This window comes from Ursus americanus, chromosome 29 (genome assembly GCF_024610735.1).
Source record: "Ursus americanus isolate L20-20 chromosome 29, mUrsAme1.1.p, whole genome shotgun sequence".
NCBI classification, from domain to species: Eukaryota; Metazoa; Chordata; class Mammalia; order Carnivora; family Ursidae; genus Ursus; species Ursus americanus.
Genome location: NC_142155.1, coordinates 33,596,127 through 33,615,698, shown reverse-complemented (window position 1 = coordinate 33,615,698; position 19,572 = coordinate 33,596,127). Strand labels below are relative to the sequence as shown.

Below are 19,572 nucleotides of genomic sequence, written 5' to 3'. Positions count from 1 at the left end.
TCCTCCACCCCAACCCCCCACCCGGTTGCTGGTGTATTCAGGAAACGCAAACCCAATATAAAGATAACCCGGACCAAACAGAAAAAGAGACTGGCCCTGTGACCTTGTTGGGCAAATGACTTCCCCTCCCTGCACCTCAGACTCCGCTTCCGCAGAACGAGGAGGTTGGGCCCAACGGGCTGCAAGGAGGTCCCTCTGGCTCTGACCTTCGAAGGCTCCGCTGGGTGAGCACCCTCAGCCCCTGCCTGGTCCCAGGGCCACCCAACAATCCTGAGCCAGGATGCTGAGGCACTGGGGTTTTCTACCACTCACACCTGATCCCTAAGGATCCTACTACAGCGGTTCAAGAACACTGGGAGTCCGGACGCCCAAATCCAGTCTCAGTTCTGCCATCTTTTTGAAAAGGGAAGAGAGTGAGTGGGAGAGGGTATCTGAGCAGACTTACACTCCAGCTACTGTGTTTTAATTTTTAAAAAATAGAATAATGTATAGGACTAGTATAATAAAGATTTCTTTAAATAGATTTTATTTATTTATTTCTCAGAGAGAGAGAGAGAGAGCACAAGCAGGGGGAGCAGCAGGCAGAGGGAGAGGGAGAAGTAGGCTTCCCGCTGAGCAAGAAGTCCAACATGGGACCCAATCCCAGGACCCTGGATCATGACCTGAGCCAAAGGCAGAGGCTTAACTGACTAAGCCACCCAGGTGTCCCTATAATAACGATTTAAAAAATATTTTTAGAGGGGAGACCACCCAACAGTGAGAAGCAACCAACAGTCAATCTCCAGAGCAGAGCTTAAAGACTCAGTTTATAACATCTGTCCACTGGCTTTTAGTGGCTCTGCCAGCACATGAATCCTTCGCCTGGGGCTCCTCCTGTCTGTGTCCATGGTAATCCTGGCTCCCCAAACTCCTAAGATAGCCCCAGATATAAGGTGTCAGACTTCCTGGTACTGGAAAACGGCACTGCGCAGGGCTGACCTGGAGGACATAGGCTGGGTTATCACCCAATGAAGACTACCAGTTGAGCTCCCCCTGGGCAAAGCCAGTTTGGATGGTATAAGTAATCAATCTTGGCTCACAGCTCTGAGTAACTAGAATGGAGGAGGGACAGGAAGCATGAGTCATCATTGGGAGAGTGCTGTTAATAGACTTTGAGGTTTGCAGACAGGGGTGGGGTTGGGCCTGGCCCCTCAGCTGGGTGGAGAATATCCAGGACATCATCTTGGGAGTTGTGGAGAACAAAGAAGACCCTCTCTAACCACAGCAACATCAATGCTCAGGCTCCTAGAACCTTCATCCTTCTAGATAGTAGAGTGACACTTAGAAAAGGAGACAAGTGGTTGACTCCAAATAAATCTGATACTTACAGACTGAATTTTTATTTATTTTTAAAAAGATTTTATTTATTTATTTGAGAGAGAGAGAAGGAAGAAGAGAGGGAGAAGGACAAGCCGACTCTACATTGAGCACAGAACCTGACTTGGGGCTCGATCCCATAACCCTGAGATCACAACCTGAGCCAAAATCAAGAGCTCAACTGACTGAGCCACCCAGGTGTCCCCTTACAGACTGAATTTTTAAAGAAATTTGCCAGTCACTGTTTTATGATAGTAAGCTGATGGCCTGGAGTCAACTGAAGCATTTGTTAGAGAGATAGAAGCCAAACGCTAATCAGCTCAAGACCACCATGTTCACTGGCCACGAGTGGTCAGCCACACTTGGGAAACCTGGTGAAACACAGTCAAACATTAACTGTAGGACTTCTCAGGGCGTTTGGTATGCTAGTCGATGCGGCTCTCCAAGAGGGGTCACAGAGGCCATCTGTCCCACTGGCTCATGAGAACACCCGGCTCGATGCCTCAGTTCGCACCATAAGGCCAGCTGCAATCTGCCTGCTCCCACCTTCCCTGACCACTGAGGAGCGCACAGTGCAGTCCCTCATGACAACCCACTCTGTACACCGAACACGTAATCGCACAAAGACGGTTTATCCTTTGTGTCTGATTTTGGTAGTAAAGTCTTTTAACATTAATAGACCTTATATTTCAGAGCAGTTTTAGGGTCACACCAACTCTACACATTTTTCAATGCCACTTGCTTACTGTATAAAGTCTAGAGTCACCATGAACAGCAGGCGCTGAAAAAAGGTGTTGCCTGATAGCTATCAAATCAGGAAGTGATACAAATCTGAGAGTGATATAAAGCCACTTAATTGAAAGCAGTGAGTGAAATAAAGTGTCACATCAGCGTAAGAATGAAAGCAAAATGGGACCACCTCTCTCACCCCCACTGAACATGTGTCCGGCAGGGTAGCTGTGCCATCTTTGACCTGGGGAGGGGGGGTCCACAAGGGAAAAGTCCCCAGTGAGTGGTGTCATCAGAGGGCATGGCTTGGAAGGAGGGCTGAGATTCTGGAGTACCCCATTTCCAGAACCCACAGTTTATATCCTCTGCAAACACTGCCCAGATGGGTGTGCTCTGTTTTCCCTCAAACTGTCTTTAAAAACACCCCCCAGTTTGAAGTACATAATAGTGAAGCTGGGAATCCTACACTGCCCCTAGATTTCTGCCTCCATTTTCATTGTGGTTGACAAACCAGCTCTTGTCAACTTAAAAGCATCACTGAACGAAAGCTCGGGGCTCCAAGGGTGTGTCTTAGTCATAACAGTACTGACTATCATAGACCAAGTGCTGTGAGGCTCCAAGCTCCTGTCATGAGCTCCATGTGCACTGTCTTTTTAAAAAATTTATTTATTATTTGAGAGAGAGAGAGACAGGGTGCATGCATTCATGGAGGGAGGGGCAGAATCTCAAGGAGACTCCACGCCGAGTGTGCAGCCTGATGTGGGGCTCGATCTCACCACCCTGAGATGATGACCTGAGCCGAAATCAAGAGTTGGATGCTCAACCCACTGAGCCACCCAGGTGCCCCATGCCTGCACTGTTTTATTTAGTCCTTGAATAGCTCTGTCTATTGTCCCCATGTTACAGATGAAGAAACTGAAGCTCAGAGACACCAGGCTAGTAAGTAGCAGAGCAAGGTTCAAACTCAGATCCTTCTCCCTGCCCTCAAAGCTCAGAATGTCTAACCGTGGTGCTCTGTGGCCTCCCCTCCGGTGAATGGCACACACGAGGAGACAGAAAAACCAAGAGCCGAAAGGATGGGGGCGGGGGCAAGGGGAGGGAGGAAAGTGGGAAGGAGAGAGTGGCATGCGGAGGAGAGGAAGCTGGGATCTGGAGGAGGTGCACATGGCGTCTGGCAGTGGGTCCAGCAGGCCTTTGAGAAGTGGGAACGAAGCAGGAAGGTTGCTAGTGACCGCTGGAGAAATAGGCCACAAAATATGCAGAAGCCATTTCCTCTCTCAAGGAAGATAAACAATAGATTCATAAACAAATTTTACAAAGCTGTCCAGCTATTTAAAGCATTCTGGTAGGGACTCATATCCTTTGTGAGCATAAAGTTCATCCACCAAAAATGGTCAACAGTTACCCTGGGGACAGGGAAAGTGGGAAAAGGGGACATGAGGGGATATACTCTTCACAGTGCATCACCTGCTAGCCCTACGACAGCCAGTTACGTGCCCTCTCTGAGCTTTGGTTCACTCTTCTACAATAAGGACTAGTAATTCCTGCCGTACAGCGTGATCGTGGAGAAGAAAGAAGATATACTTTCGGGCAATATGGCAGACCTGATACCCTACTTGACCTTCCCAATCGAAACAACTAACATGCTGGACAAAATTTAAAATATAAAAACTGTATACACTTCACTGAGCTCGTACTAATGCAAGGATTCTTCAAAGACCAAAACCAAACCCAAAGCAGGAACCCTGGGAGGTGAGCTAGCAGCAAAGCTGACTTTTGCCCTGAGGGTTCCTGTCAGACCCTAGAGATTCTATGCTTGCTGTGAGAGCTGCACAGTGTTCAGGAGACAGGAGGAAAAAACCCAATTCCTCCATAAAGTTGGGGCTCCACACTCAGTGAATGAGAAATAAACGCATAACACAGAAGGAGAATGCAAGGAAACTTGACCTTGGGCTGGTGGAATTGGAAACAAATCTCTCCTGAAAATTTGTGGGGTTTTTTTGCTCTCTATTTCTTTTTTTAGAGAGGGAGAGAGGGGGAGGGGCAGCGGGAGAGGGAGAGGGAAAATCCCAAGCAGGCTCTGCGCCTAGTGCGGACTTGATGCAGGGCTCCATCTTATAGCACTGAGTGGAAATCAAGAGTCTGCGGCTTAACCAACTGAGCCACCCAGGCGTCCCTTTTCTTTTAGAGAGAGAGAAAGCATGTGCACGTGTGAGGTGGGGGGGTCAGAGGGAGAGAATCTTAAGCAGACTCCGTGCTGAGCATAGAGCCCGACGTGGGGCTTTATCTCACGACCCTGAGATCATGACCTGGGTCAAAATCAAGAGTCGGACGCATAGCTGACTGTCACCCAGGCGCCCCTCTCCTGAAAATATGTAACCATAAGCTAGACCTCACATAGGTTTGGAGTTTGAATTCATGCTTCTTACATAGTCAGAGAAATCTTAGGTAGAAAATTGAAGTGATTTTTGGTTGCTAGTGACCCCAAACAATTAGCAGAAATTAATACAAATTCGCTCTGGAAAAGTCAATGTCAACGAATACTCAAATAAAATTCTCAAAGTTGCAAGGAAAATAAGCAGCTTGCAGGAAATAAGGCACCATGAGTAGTAGCCAGCAGATACAACAGACAGTAGAACTAGACCTCCAAGGATGTCAGAGTCTGGAATTACCAGACATGAGAGTTTATAATTTCTAAACAGCTACTTCAATATATTAAGGAATAAAAAAAAGAAGTTTGGAAATATGAGCAAGAAATAAGAGACTAGAAAAAATCACCAAGCAGAAAATTAATGAACCAGAACTTCTAGAAATGATAAATAAAACAACCAAAAGGAAAATGGATTGAATCAGTGGGTGCATTAAAGAGCGTTTGAGACCCAGAATACATGAGCTGAATGGAAAGCAGATTTGAAGAAATTATTCAGAGGTCAGCCCAGAGAGACAAAGAGATGAGAAGTATGAAACAGAGGTTTAGAGCTACAGAGAACATAGTGAGAAGGTCTAACATAAGTCTAACAGGAGTTCCAGAAGAAGATACTAGAGAGAATGGAAAAGAGGCAATATTCAAAGAAATGAAGGGTGGGAAATTTCCAGGACTGTTAAAAGACACCCATCTTCAGCTCTAGAAATTCCAACAAAACCCAAGCAGAATGAAGACAGAAAAACTTACGCCTAAGTTACATGGTAATGGAAGCTGGAGAACACCAAAGAAAACAATGTGGTGCTGTTGTTGTTTAAGATTTTATTTATTTATTTGAGAGAGAGAGAGAGCGAGCACAAGCAGGGGAAGGGGCAGAGGAGGAAGGAGAAGCAGACTCTCTGTTGAGCAGGCAGCCTGATGCAGGATTCAATCCCAGGACCCTAGGATCATGATCTGAACTGAAGGCAGACACTTAACCAACTGAGCCACCCAGGTGCCCAGAAAACAATGTTTTTAACAGAGCCAGGGAGAAACAACAGGTCATTTATAGAGGAACAGCAATTGGACTGACAGCCGACTTCTCAACAGCAATTTCAAAGCCAAAAGCAGTGAAATAATGGCTTCAGCGACCTAAGAGAATAAATTCAGCAAAGCCACCTTTCAAGACGGAGAGCAAAAGAAAGCCATTTTCAAGCCAACAAAGGCCAAAAACCAAACCAAATGAAACCAGAACAAACCCTTGAGAGTTTACCACTACCAGACTCTCACTAAAGATTAATGCTAAAGGATTCATTTCAAGCAGAAGGAAAACGATCTGAGATTCATGAAAGAATGGTAAGAAAAGATACTGATAAGTATGTGGGTACACCTGTACAAACACTTACTGTATAAAATGGTGATGTCTGGTCGAGAAAAACAGGTCAGAATGGAAACACGGGATAATAATTATATATAGATTGGGAGACACAGTGACTAGAATCGAACCAGTCTATGGTTCTTGCATTGTTGGGGAGGAGGGAAAGACCCTGATTAATTTTAGGCTTTGGTAAGCATGCCAGCTACAATAGCTGCAGTAACCAGTCCAAGAACAGAGCGAGCACAGCACAGAACTTCCAAATAAGAAGATGGAGAATGGAACGAGGGGGAAAAACATCTCAGTCGAGAAGAAAGAGCAGAAAAAGCTGCAAGTATATAAATGTGGTAGAAATCTATCTCAACCCATCAATAATATACACTGATTCTAAGCATCCAGACACCAAATAGCATTGCCTTAAAATATAGAAAACAAACATTTCAGCACTACCAAGAGAAACCGACAAATCCAGTGGGAGAGTTTTAATACATTTCTCTCCATAATTGGTAGATAAATCAGGTAAAAATAGAAAAGGACATACTATAGACCATTTGAACCGTACAATGAACTAATTTGTTTTGACCATCTCATATAGAAAACTATATCCAACAACTAGAGAATCCACATTGTTTTCTAGAGCTCACGAACATTTGAGAAAAGAGATAAAATATGAAAAGGGAGCACGCCGAAGGGGTTTTGCTTCTTTCAGACTCGCCCGGAGGATCCAAACCTGTTTTGCCTTGACGTGCCTCGAGTCTAGCACAGTGACTCTCACAAAGGAGGCTCTTGAGATGTCCTGACCAAAGAAAGGTCAGTGGAGGATTCTCTGTGGAGGCTAGCAGAGGCTGAGTGAGCACAGGAGCCCTTTCCAACATGGAGAGAGACAAGAGGACAAGGTGAGTGAGGAAATTCTCCCTGGAGAATGGATACAGACAAGAAAAGCAGAGTCATGACCGCCTTCTTCACACCTGAAGACAGAGTCACGTGGAAGAGATTTTGAAAGCCCAGTCTTTGTGGTTCCAAATGGCAGAGCAGAGAAAGGCAGACAGGAATCACAGAGAAGAAGAGTTGGTTCCAAATTAGGAAGAATTTTCTAATAATTCACTGCTCAACTTCGGTTAGGAATTGGCCTGGCTGGTCCTATAAGACCCCTTACAACCCTGTGTGGGACAGGAGTCTGTCCAGGCTGTCCTGGGAGCCCAGGCCACAGACTAACCGTCCTTCCAATGCCATTCTTTCCAGAGATTCCTTCACCCCAAATTCCCTGGATAAACAATCCCTAAAAGATCTGCCGAAGGTCCCAGATTCTGGAGGTGGTGGAGGAATAATGAGAGCTTTCGTCCCCAGATCCTCAGTTTGGTACCCTTTCTTCTCCACCACTGGCCCCTCTACTAACTGCAACGAGCCTGCTTTGCCCTGCTAGGCTGCCACGCACTTGCTAAGCCTACCCATGTGCCAGTAAACCCCATTCTGCCAGCACATGGTGCGAGATCACAGAAGCACAGAGAATTAGTTAAAATAAAAATGCCTGAACCTTCCAGGAGAAATCCAAGCAAGCTTACCTTGACCTCCGCAGCAGATGGTTGAGTTGGGGGCCTGGCTCTAGGGGCTTCTCCTGCGGCCGGCCAGTCATGCTGCTCTCATGCTGCTGGGCAGGTGGGAAGAGGAGGCCTGGTTCTGCGGGGGAAAGAGCAGGAAAGGTCACTCCCTCATCGTTTGCTCCCAGCTCTCCATTACCAGCCTGCAGGGGACACTATCTAAAAGCCCAGGGAGTTCCTGAGGCTGGCCTCACGCACTCTCATGTCCTCGGGGAGCAGGCAGGCATGGACCGGACAAACATTTCCCACACCCTACAATGTGCCATGCTGGGATCTGAGGACTGAGGCTAAAAAGATGAATCAGATGCACTCCCTGCTCTCAAGAAACAGTCGAGAGAGAGAGAGAGATGCACATTTTTCATTACAATATAATTTGGTAAGTGCTATGATTTCCCCAAATTCATTCAACAGCCTACCTGTCCCACAGGGGAGCAGAGGCAGCTCGCAAGTGCTACCCACAGGCCTTCCCAAATTACTCGTCAGGAAGGATGAGTTGTCTTTGTTTGTGTTTTAATTTCCAATCCATTGCAGATAACTCTTTTTATAAAAGGTAATGAAAATGAACTGGTAGACAAATGAAATGAAAAAAAATGCTCATACAAAGCATCACGTCTTCTGATTCAACAGATTACTCTGTCCAATCGGGACGAAGTTTCTACGGGCTTCCCCGCCATTTCTGTACTCGTCCCATGGACGGGTAAGCCATGTGCAGCCAGCGCCATGCCGCCAACCAGAGTGGAGCGGCATCGCTAGAGCAGAAGTTGACCCCGAGTTAGGCTTTCCCAGGATTCCTGGCTGATCTCTTGAGAGGGGGGCTAGCAACGCACTGAGGCCAAATTCACCCTGTGGACTACAGATCAGAGAGTCTCTCTCCGGGAAGGAGGGCCACTGCAGGAACATCAGGGAAAGAGCCAGTGTCGGGACAGAGCCAGTGGAACTTGCTGGGTTCAGTTTACAGAGCACGGGGCTCAAAGAACCTGGTCAAAACCTCCCAGCCCTCACTATGGCAACCCCAGCCGAAGCTACTGCCCCGAACAGGAAGAACAAAGTGTTATCTATGAAAACGGACTGGGACACTTCAGAAAATAAATCAGTTCGGAAATGTCAAGAGGGCTGCTGGTGTTCGTTCCTACTATTTAATGCCATAAAAATGATTTTTTTTTTTAAATTGAGAAATCCTTTGTCTGTGACAGCCAGCTCCAAAAAAAGGCTTTAAATGCCTATTGCCTTAATACTTGAGGGAGAGATTACAAGTCATTTTCACCCATTTGAATGCTTAAGAGAAAGTGTTCATTCCTCTGAACTCTCAGCTTTTAAGTAGTTCTTATTTTAAACTTCAGAAGATAACTCCACAGAAGAAAAACTTCCCCTTTCAAAGTCTTTTTTTTTTTTTTTTAATCTCCAACACTCATATAGTCTCACTCCCTGCTTCCAATGCTAAATCATCTGCAATTTGGGAGTTTGTTGCTCATGAAATTCTAGTGAGAAGCATATCATAAACAGTCCTATAGCAACAGAATGCTTTTGAAGTGATGTCTGTGATGTTACAAAGATTGTATATCATTATCTCTGTACGTTGGAGAAGAGAAGGTTATGGGAATAACTGTTTATGTACAAATAAGTCAACGTAGTAACTGGCAACCTGCATCGTAGACGTTAGCAAGAAGCTAAACCATGGCGTGGGGTGGGAAGCAGGGACGTATTTCCCCCAGTTTCCATGACTAACACGCTGTCCTGACCCTCAGCAAGTTCTCCTGCCACAGCCCGAGTCCTTGGAGCTGGTGGTGTCATGGGCGAGAGCTATGCTTAGGCAACCAGAGAGTCAGATGTCATTGGTCATCTACTCTACGTCAGGTGCTGGGCTGGCCGCCAGGGCTCTCAAGAGGGGTTCTCCTTCAAGAGGGCCCAAGGCAGACATGGAAGCAGGTAACTACAACCTCCCTAACCTGTTTAAAAAAAGACCATACTGGCTGGAGTTAAGGCAGAGGAAAGCAAATCACTAGCTCAAGCCCTCTCTCCAACCATCCATTCATCCTCCAATGGTGGCTGAGTGATGGTATGTATGCACCATGCACGGGCAAGGCACTAGGCAGAGAACAGGGGAGACCAAAGTGGTCCCTGCCTTCATGCAGCTTATAGTCTAGCGTGAGAAACAAACATTAACAAATCAGAAATAACTGGAATAGCGATGTGCTCTAAAGAAGTATGGCTACCGCTTTAAGAACATGTGATGGAGGGGTAGACCTACCATGGAAAAGGGTCAGTGGTGCTTTCCTAAGGAACCAGTCTTTAACCGGAGCCCTAAGAATACATTAGTGAAGCAAAACAGAGAGGGCAGCAGAGAAACAAGAGAGGAAAGGTGTTTCCAGCATGATGAACAGCCTGTGCAAAGGTCCTGTGATGAGAAGGAGCAAGGCACGTTCTAGCTATAGGAAAGGAGGCTTATAATAAGGACCAGACTGGTTCTTGGCCTCACACCACACTTCAGTCACTGTGGTGTTCAAGGCAAGCATTAAAGATGTGCGGGTTTTATAAAGTGCCCGCGGAGGTGCCTGTGGCAAGCCAGAGATATGTGGTGCACACGTAAGGGGCAGCTCTCTCACCCTGAGCTGGCGCAAGGCATCCAAAATAGGGGCCGCCTTGCTCTCCCTCCAATTTTAGACCAAGTTTTTGGCGCTCTTACCTATTTTCTTCCCAGCAGTGGTGACTTGGTTAAATTCAGTTTGGCCGGTAGTAAAAATTAGTCAATGAGCACTGATAAGACAGACAACGTGTGCGTTTCGGAATGTGGACAAGCATTCCATTATTAAGATTATTGCTGGAGAAGCATCCTGGACGGGGTAGTACTTTAGGAAAATTCATACAATTTCATGCATGGAACATGAGCTTTGGGGCCCAGCAGACCTGGGTTCAAATGTGACTCCATCCCTCATTGGCTATTTGGCCCTTTTTCTTCTGTTAAAACAGGGTTAACTGCACTTCCTTGCAGGGGTCTCAAGGAGATCAGCAAAAAGCACACTGCGTGACTCCCAAAAGACCCTGAATAAGGGGCAGCATTACCATCATTGCACCCCAGTGAGTGGGGACAGGGACAGCCATGCCTTCCCTCAATGTGAAAACCAACAGGAGTCCACGGAATGATCTCCCCAACCACTACTGGGGCCGTCGGGTAGCTTTACAAGGGCTCAGGCATTACCCATCAGTGGCCAGGTATCCTGATGACTCACCGTTTCTTGGTGTGTACCCTCAGTGGTCCCCATTCACCTTGCTGAGAGTCCCCAGCAGGAAGTCCCACTCCATGCCAGGGCTAACCCTCACTGAGTCATGCCTCATCTGCCCCAGGCTCAACTGCATCAGAGGAATCCAGATGTCCTTCCGGGGATTGACGGGGAGCCCCACTCAGGAGCTCTGGCCCCCCACCACGAACAACGGGGGTTCCTTTGGACAAACAGCTGAGTCCCAGAGGGTAGAGGAAAGGGACCAGCTACCACATCCTACCACAGACTAGGCATGGTGTGGAGACTTCCCAGCGATCGCCTCTAATATTTACGACAATCCTGCAGAGTCACTGCGGGTATCACAATTTACCAAGTAGGAAACTGAGGCCTGCTGACTTGCCCAAGACCACAGAACTGAGTGCTGGAGCCAGAACCTGAAGCCTGGAAGCCTTTCCTCTTTACTCCATCACCACGCCGCCTTACAGGGGACAGAAATCTTATTGCCTCTTTCCCAAACGACCAAGGAGGACACGGTCCTGGAAGGTTGTGTGCCTTTCCAAGGACCTGCAGTCAGCAAGCCACCAGGCAAGGCCAGACTCTTCCCACTGCCCCACGCTGCTGTCCGGGCCTCAGTTTCCCTTCTGCACACTCGTGGTGACAAACGCCACCTTACATACCACACTACTGTCAGAGTTAAGGGGGAGAACAAAGATTTAAAGAGCTGGGGGAAGGGAAAAATTAATATACAGAAACAAACACTTAAAATGGGTACTGAGAGGCTCAAACCCAAGAGGGAGGATTCTTCTCAGCCACAAAGCAGTTGTAATGAAAAGAAGAGCTCAGGGGCGCCTGGGTGGCCCAGTCGGTTAAGCATCTGCCTTCGGCTCAGGTCATGATCTCGGGCTCCCAGCTCAGCGGGGAGCCAGCTTCTCCCTCTGCCTCTGTCCACCACCCCCCATCTTGTGCTCACACTCTCTCTCAAATAAATAAATAAAATCTTTAAAAAAAAAAAAGAAAGAAAGAAAGAAAAAAGAAAGTAAAGAGGAGCTCACATCCTGCCCTGATGGGTTGGGGGAGGTTTAGCTGGGGACACAGGATATACAAGAGGGAGCCTCTGAAACGGGAAACAGGACCAAATGAAGTGTGAAGAATTCCCTCCATGCCACCCACGATAAATTAGAAATTGGCACCGATTTTAAAAAGAAGGAAAAGGAGGGGGGAGGATCCAATCTGTAGCTTTAAGAACAGCTAAGAAACGGTCAGAAGAGTAATCGATGCAATGAGCAATCTCAGACTCCCAAGTGCTTGGGGGCCAGCCACTCCGCTCACTGACCACTGTGCAGAGACAATGGTGGCATGGAAGAAGATCTAATTTTCAAGTGAGACACATTCCCCCAACAGCCAGGGGAGGCCCAGAAGCTTTTTAGATGTGGGGGAAAAGTCTCATTCTCTCTCTAAACATCTCTTCTCTTCTTTTGGTGTCCCACTCCCACTTCCATGGCGGTTGAGAAAAACACAGCTGTCCTGCGTGGCAGGAGGGGGTCCTGTCCAGACCACTATGAGACAGAAGTGGACCATTTAATCCAGCCTTCTTGCACCTGGTTCATCCAGAACACAGAAGCTGGGCCATTCACATCAATAGCAGAATAGCTGAAACACAGAACATATCATCAGACAGACTCATTGTAGACTGCTGATGAAAGCAGGCTACTAGCCACACCACAACCTCCTCAGGCCTCCCACCCCTTTGCTCACGGCCTCAGCCAGCCTGTCTTTCGGGCTTTACACACCCCAAGGTCTTTCCTACCCCAGGACCTTTGCACCTACTGGTGCCTCTGACTAGGATGCTCTTTTCCCAGCTCCTCCCACATTTAGCATCTAGTCAAGCTCTCAGGTTACACCTTCAGTGAGACTTCTCTGACTCTCCCAAAATAAAAGTGTGCAACAGTATTTACACAGTTGCAATCAGTTAATTATGTGATTAGCAAGTTGGTCTCCCCAGTCGGACTGTAAGCCCTACTATGGCATGGGCAATGTCTGGTTTTTGTGTTCTGTTTTGTTTTTACCGTTGTGTTCCATGGGCTAGCACAGCAGTTCTCAATCCTGACTGCACATCAAAATCATCTGGGGAGTTTAGAAAACCACGGATGCCTGGGTTCTACCACAAACCTATTAAACAATAGCGTTTAAAGCTTGCCAAGTGGTTGTAATATGTGGCCAAGGCTGAGAACCGCTGACTTGAGGAGGTCGTGAGTGCTGGGTTTATGCCCTAGAACATCTTGCAGCGGCCCAGGGAGTTACAGTAGGCCCTCGCTCCCTTCGCTTGTGTGTACAATGTAGCACTTAAATGTTGCTTTTCACTCCAGAGATTAAAGTTGAGGAAATTCCGGAAGAGGGAAACAAAATCCTCATTGTTAGAGAGGAATACTATTCCTTTCACTAAGTTCTGCCCATACAGTCCCCCACCCAACACACCCCTGTCCTCTCACCCTGCTTTATCACCTTTATCCTCAGAGCCACGGAATTAACCTGATGTGTTCCTGAAATGTACTTAAATATCTGGGATGAAATCTGCTCGTTTTTAAAAAATTAAAATAGCCCCAGTTACACAATGCAATAGGATGCAAAATTTCACACTAAGTTGTATTAAAACAGGAGAGTTCAAAGCCAGTTTGTACTGGGACACGCTTGCTGAATCAGCCGCTCTGTCCCTAAGTGATCTGTGTGCATACGTTAAGTGTGAGCAGCCCTGCTCTCCCCAGCTGTGCTGTCCAACATAGTAACTACTAGCCACAAGTGGCTATTTCAATTAAAATAATCTGAAATGAACTTAAAAACTCAGTTCTTCCGTTTTACTTGCCACATTTTAAGTACTCAGTAGCCACATGCGGCTGGCGGCTGCCATACTGGCCGGCACAGAACAGAACAGAACAGAACACTTCCATCACTGCAACGAGTTCCGTGTGACAAGCATTCTTCTAGAGGACAGTATCACTGCCTGGGCACTAGTGACGTTAGGGGCAGGATAATTCTTTGTTGTGGGGAGCTTCCAGCATATGGTAGAGCGGTAGTTCTCAACCTTGGGTGATTTCTGCCCTACAAGGAACACCTGGCAATGTCCAGAGACAGCTTTTGGTTGTCATAGCTGGGGGTTCTAATGGGCAGAGGCCAGGGGTGCTGCTAAAATCCCCACAGTGCATAAGACAGTCCCCACGACAAAGAATGACCTGGTCCCAAATGTCAGTAGTGCTAAGGTGAGAAACTCTGCTCTAGATTAACCAAGAAAACAGTCATTCTCAGTAAAACTGGTGGCAGGAGACTCACAGACCAAAGTGCCCCTAACCCCTACCCCCCCGCAACTTTGCCAAATTCAGAACCCTGAGAACAACTGTCTAGGAAAACCGGTGTCTCTATTTGTCAAGAATGAAGAATAAGAAGTCCTGGTTTCCAGAATAATCTATGAATTCATTTTTAAAATGAAGTCCCGGCACTTGGAATCTTAAGGACTGGGAAAAGTTGACATTCATTTTTGGCACTGTGATTTGGAATGTGTGATTAGTTCCATAGGAAACCACAGCCTGCCTGTCAGTCAGATGTAGATATTAATTCCTTTGTTCATGCATCTACTTATTCGAAAGTATTTACTGAGCACCTACTATATGTCAGATACTCTTCTAGAGTTGGAAACAGAGCAGTAAATAAAAGAAACCAGGTCCCTGAGCAGTGGAGCTGACTTCCGACTAGAGAAGACCAACAGTTCACAAGGAAACACATACACCAGCAGCGGAAGGGTGGGAATGATAATGTCAGGAAGGAAAATAGGCCAGGGTAAGGAGACAGTGCGGTGAGGGGGTTGGATGTCTGAGGTCACCATTCTGAAGAATGAACAGGGAAGGTCAGCTGAAAAAGTGACATCTGGGCAGAGACCTGAATGAAATGAGACTGAACAAGGTAATTCGAGGAGGCAAGAGAGTCCCAGGCAGGGCGAAGAGTGGGTGCTGGGTCCTTTGGTGATACAAGCTTGAGGGAGAAAGGGGAGGGCTGGCAGAGAGGTCAGCGAGGCAGGCAGGGGCCAGGTGGCAGAGCTGGGAAGCCACTGGATGGCTCTGAGAAGAGGAAGAGATGGGGCCAACTATGGGATGACAAGAATGGAAAAGGACAGACCAGTCACGCGGCTGCTATGGCCTTCCAGGCAAGACATGGCGATGACATTATTAATCAATCAATGAAATCATTAATACTAAAACTAGCTCTCCACTTGGCCAATGCTATTCATATTCTGTCTCAGATAGCTCATGGGCAGGCCAAGCGTCCTATTCAAGCTACCTGTATGGGAAAATACACTCTGAGTTCCAAATGGTCAACTTGGGTTTTCAGCTGGGGACCGTGTGACCTGAGAAGAAACAGCACGAAAGGGAGTTGGGGGTTGGGAAGATTTGCAGGAGGAGAAAGGGAGGATTCCCCAGTTGTCCCCCTTTCTCCAAAGCCATCAGAGAAGAGAAGTCTGAGAGGGGCCTTCCCACCATATTCTTCCAAGGGTGGTTGGGCAGCGAGTGGCTAAGACCCACTCTCCCGCTACAGGCAGAGCAGAAGGGGAAGGACTGGTTCTCCTGGAAGGATGGCATTGCAGCTGAGAACAAAGGAGGGTATGAAGTCTCTTCCAGGAGCAGGAAAGCCTCTCCTTCTGGGATTTCTTGGGTTTCAGGGCAACACAGGGTCGGGGAAGCCGTGGAGTCAGCAGACGTAGCGCGCAATAACCCAGCTCTTCCTAGCTGCACGACACTGGGCAAGCCGCTCATCTCCCCAACCCTCTGATAAAATGGAAACGAGACCCTGCTTCTCAGTGTGGTTAGGAGGGGTCAAGTCAGACGCTGCCCATGTTGAGAGTAACAACAACGTCCAGCCCGCATGCCCAAATCTGGGCACGCGTGTCTTTTGGAACAGATGCAGAGCCCACCGTGGTCCACAGGCATGTCTGGGTCATTCCATGGAAAGGGGCTTCTCTTTCATTAATTTATCTATCCAACACACATTCACTAGGTCTTAGTGCTGGACGTGGTTTCTGGAAGTAGGCAGCCTCTACTCTCTAGGAATACAGGAGCAGTGGGGTGGTGGGAGAAAGAACAACAGGTTCCTCCAATCCTCTCTTTCCCTTGGTGCCTGGTGACCACTGCTCAGATGGTTTTCATACCTTTAGACTAGAGCCAGCAGCCTCCTAGGACCTCCTAGGACTAGAGCTTGCAGCCTCCACCCTGGGGATAGTGCTATGTGCTCCCGTCCAGACTGGCAAGCAGGCCTGATCGTTTCTCCTGGAGGAAAAGGACAGGGAGGGAAAGGCAGGGCTGTCAGGAAGGCCTTCCTTCCAGCCGCCGCTTCCTCCTTGCAGTGGACATAGCTCCAAGAGAAAAAGAAGACCAGGACAGGTCCGGGGCAGGCAGGACACCCACTCCTGACCCCCCGATGGCCCAGCGCTCAGCGTCTTCTCTAGCGCTTCCCAAGGAACGTCTTCAAGAGAAGGCCCCAGCTCTGAGTCATCTGAAGCAGAGAAGGGACCTTGTAAAAATAACTCCCAAGTATGAGGAACCTGTATTCACATTATTCACGAAACAAAGAACAAAAAAGCAGGGCAGGAAGCAGAGGAGGAAAGTGTCGTTCACATCAGTTTTCTTCACATGACAAGCAGCCAGGAACTCATTTGCTGAGCCCCATCTCTCTCTCTCCCCCCTCCTCTCCTCTCAGAGCAATTACATAAGCTGGAGAGAGGGTCTCCTTTTAACCTTTTGACTCTCCCACCCACCGTCCTTCAACTGTCACCCCCAAATCTGAGCCTTCCCGGTAATCCTGGACGGTATCCGACGGGTGCAGGCTGTGCCTTCCCCTGGTTGTCTGCCCTGACACAGGGAATCCCCTTGAAGCCCGAAGAGCCTCTGCCAAGTGGCAGGGGTGGCCTATCTGCCACTGTGACCAGACGTATTTTAGTAAACATTGATAAAATCAAAAGGAAAATGCCTCTTAATCCCATCGCTTTGTGAGAATATTTATTCCTATTTTTCTTTTTTGCTAAACTTTTAAGAAACTATGGTTGAGATCATATTGTATATACAATTTTGTATCCTGTTTCTAACATAAGCATTTTGTCATGTTATTAAAAGCTCTTTGTAAATATTAGCTTTAACTATCGGATAATAATTCACTAACATTATGGTACATTCCCTAATGTTATGAGAAACAGAAACCCGTATCCTCCCCGGACTTATTTTACCTAACGCAGGTACTTTTAAGTGACCCCCGACCACAGAATACCGCAATCATCACCCATCTCTGAGCACTTACTACTCTGTGCCAGGGACTCTGCCTCCCGCCATGTCAGCGGGCTGGGAAGGTCAGACGTGGGGATGGCTTCCTAGCATACCATCACACGCAAAATAGATCTCCTTTCTCCACACTTGGAACTTCGACACCTCCCTTGGTTGAGGGCCATCTCCCATTCCATTCTTCTCATAGGAAAACCAGGGCCTTGCCCTCACTCAGCTGAGGGGAGGCTCCAGGTCTGAGAAGCAGAGGACATGTGGACAACCGAAAAGCCTCGGATTGGTCATCAGGTACCCAGGGCAGGCCAACAACAGCCTGCAGGCCAGCCAGCACCCTATTTATACAAAGAGAGCTTTCATGGAACACAGCCACACCCATCATTTACATATTGTCTATGGCCGCCTTCAGCCACAATAAGCAGACTAGCTGTGACAGAGACCATATGGCCCACAAGCCTAAAATATTTAGAACTTGGCTCTTTAAGACCGTTTGCTGACCCCCGTGTTTGGAGGCCAAACATCCTCCAAAATCCACGCTCCCCATTATTTAGTGAAAGGCGTCCCTCAGAGGCAGCTGTCCAGTCAGGAACTCCGTTTCCCACTCCTCCTGCTGCAAGATGGGACCTATGACTAGTTCTCATCAATGAAACGAGTGTCCGGGGAGGTATGTCATCTTGGGGCCATGCTGGTGAAGAGGTGGGTGAGCTTCTAACTACATTCTTTTTTCCCTTCCACCTGAACCCCGGGGCCTCCTGGGCTGCAGTAGTGTTTCCATCCTTTCTTCATCATTATTCCCCAGAAAGGAGCCATTTTGGACACTTTTTTCCTAATTGCCTTCCTCCATGAAATTATACCACAGGTACACTGTATATCTGGTTAGGTACTATATGTGTCCGTCATATTTATATAAGGAATGTAAGATTTGGCCCGTTGAGGGTGATATTGCCCCCACTGAGAATGTACCCTCTAAAACATAGCAGAATCACAGGACAGAGGTACCTGGGTCCCTGAATAACCTTGTAGAGGAACGCCAGGCACACCAAAACACTTGCATTTGACTTATAAGGGCAAGAAATAACTGATCATGTTAACTTCTCCAAAACTGGAAGATGAGTATGGTGGCTAACATTGCCTTAACACTGTTAATACGAGATCTAAATTTAATCATTTTTTTCAAAAGGATGGACTGGATAGGTATGTAACATTATAAACAGCGAATCTCTCCTAAATCCCAAAGAGGATAAATTTAGGATTAAAAGCCCCTCCTTAGACGGGGGAGAGTTTAGCCTGTTAACTCTTGAAGTGTTACAGGCAAAAATTTTAAACAGATGCAAGAAGGGTTGAGATTCCATCTTGATTAGGTGGAACATGGATAACACATGAACTGCATTCACTTATGTCCTTTTCATATGGATCCGTCATTGCAAAGATGAAAGTGAAAGAAAAACATTTTAAAAGACATCATTTCAGGGCGTGGCTTGGTTGGTTAAACATCCAACTCTTAATTTCAGCTCAGGTCATGATCTCAGGGTTGTGAGATCGAGCCCCTTGGCAGGCTTCATGCTGGGCAGGGAGCCTGCATAAGATCTTCTTTCTCCCTCTCCCTCTGCCTACCCCCCAACCCGCACTCACACTCTTTCTCTAAGAAAAAAAGAAAAAGAAAAGACATCATTTCAAATGACAAAGAGAACAGGTAAGGGCTACTAGGAAAGAGACTGGAAAAAATTTGTGGAAAATTAAGATTACAGGAGGTTAGAAACTGATGATGCAGGCCCAGGAAGCCTGAGCCCAGAGTAGACGTGAATATCATGGGAGTCCATCAGCCTGGCAGAATGGCCAAGAGGCTCATGACTCAGGGCAATGGAGGGCAGAAATCAGATGTGAGGCTGAACAAGGGGGATTATATGAAATCTGGAGTCAGAGGAGTTGAATCGTCCATGGGTGGCTCATGGGGCAGCCAGATATCCACTCTCCCCAGCGAAAAATGGCATTTTTTTTTCTCTGAAGAAACTGAATGGACTCGAAGAAAAGATATGAGATCCAGAAAGCAGTAGAACTAGTAAAATAGTAAAGGAAAATCCCAGATGACAATTGTGTAGCAGGCCTAGAGAGCAACCAGATCAAACTTGTGGAGAATAGAGGCTCTGGGAAGAAGGGAGGATATGTAAAATACCCAACTGGCTGGGGGGCTTGGGAGGAAGAACAATGACAATATGATAACAACAAATGGTTTAAAAAAAAAAGGCAATAGATACTCTTGGAAAAATAAAAAGCTGTCAAAAAAAAAAAAAAAAGACTCCTAATATATTATTACTTGGCTCCAAAGAGGATAATAGATCAGGCATCAGAGTCACACACTTAAATGCCTTCATGGTGAGGCAAGTAACTTAATGATCAGAGCAGGTGAGGTATCAGACAAGACCGGGCGTGTTCAGGGTGGTATGGCCGTAGACAGAGCAGGTGAGGTATTAAGCACACGCATACACTGAATGAGTGGTGAGGACTGTGGCAAACTGGGGTAGGCAAGCCCATTCTAAAGGAGGCATCCTCAAGCAGGGTTACCATTTGGGAAGTCAGACCATAT

The 19,572-nt window shown here is 47.2% G+C and overlaps 1 protein-coding gene across 9 annotated transcripts in view; it reads right to left on the bottom strand.

Moving 5' to 3' along the window:
* TRERF1 (transcriptional regulating factor 1) overlaps positions 1-19,572 on the bottom strand; it is a 206,294-nt gene that overhangs the window by 65,102 nt on the left and 121,620 nt on the right. For all 9 annotated transcript variants that reach the window (XM_087857120.1, XM_087857119.1, XM_087857121.1 and 6 more), the window contains one exon: positions 7,424-7,538. The gene's annotated coding sequence lies outside the window, so the exon portion shown is untranslated. The remainder of the gene's footprint in view (positions 1-7,423; positions 7,539-19,572) is intronic.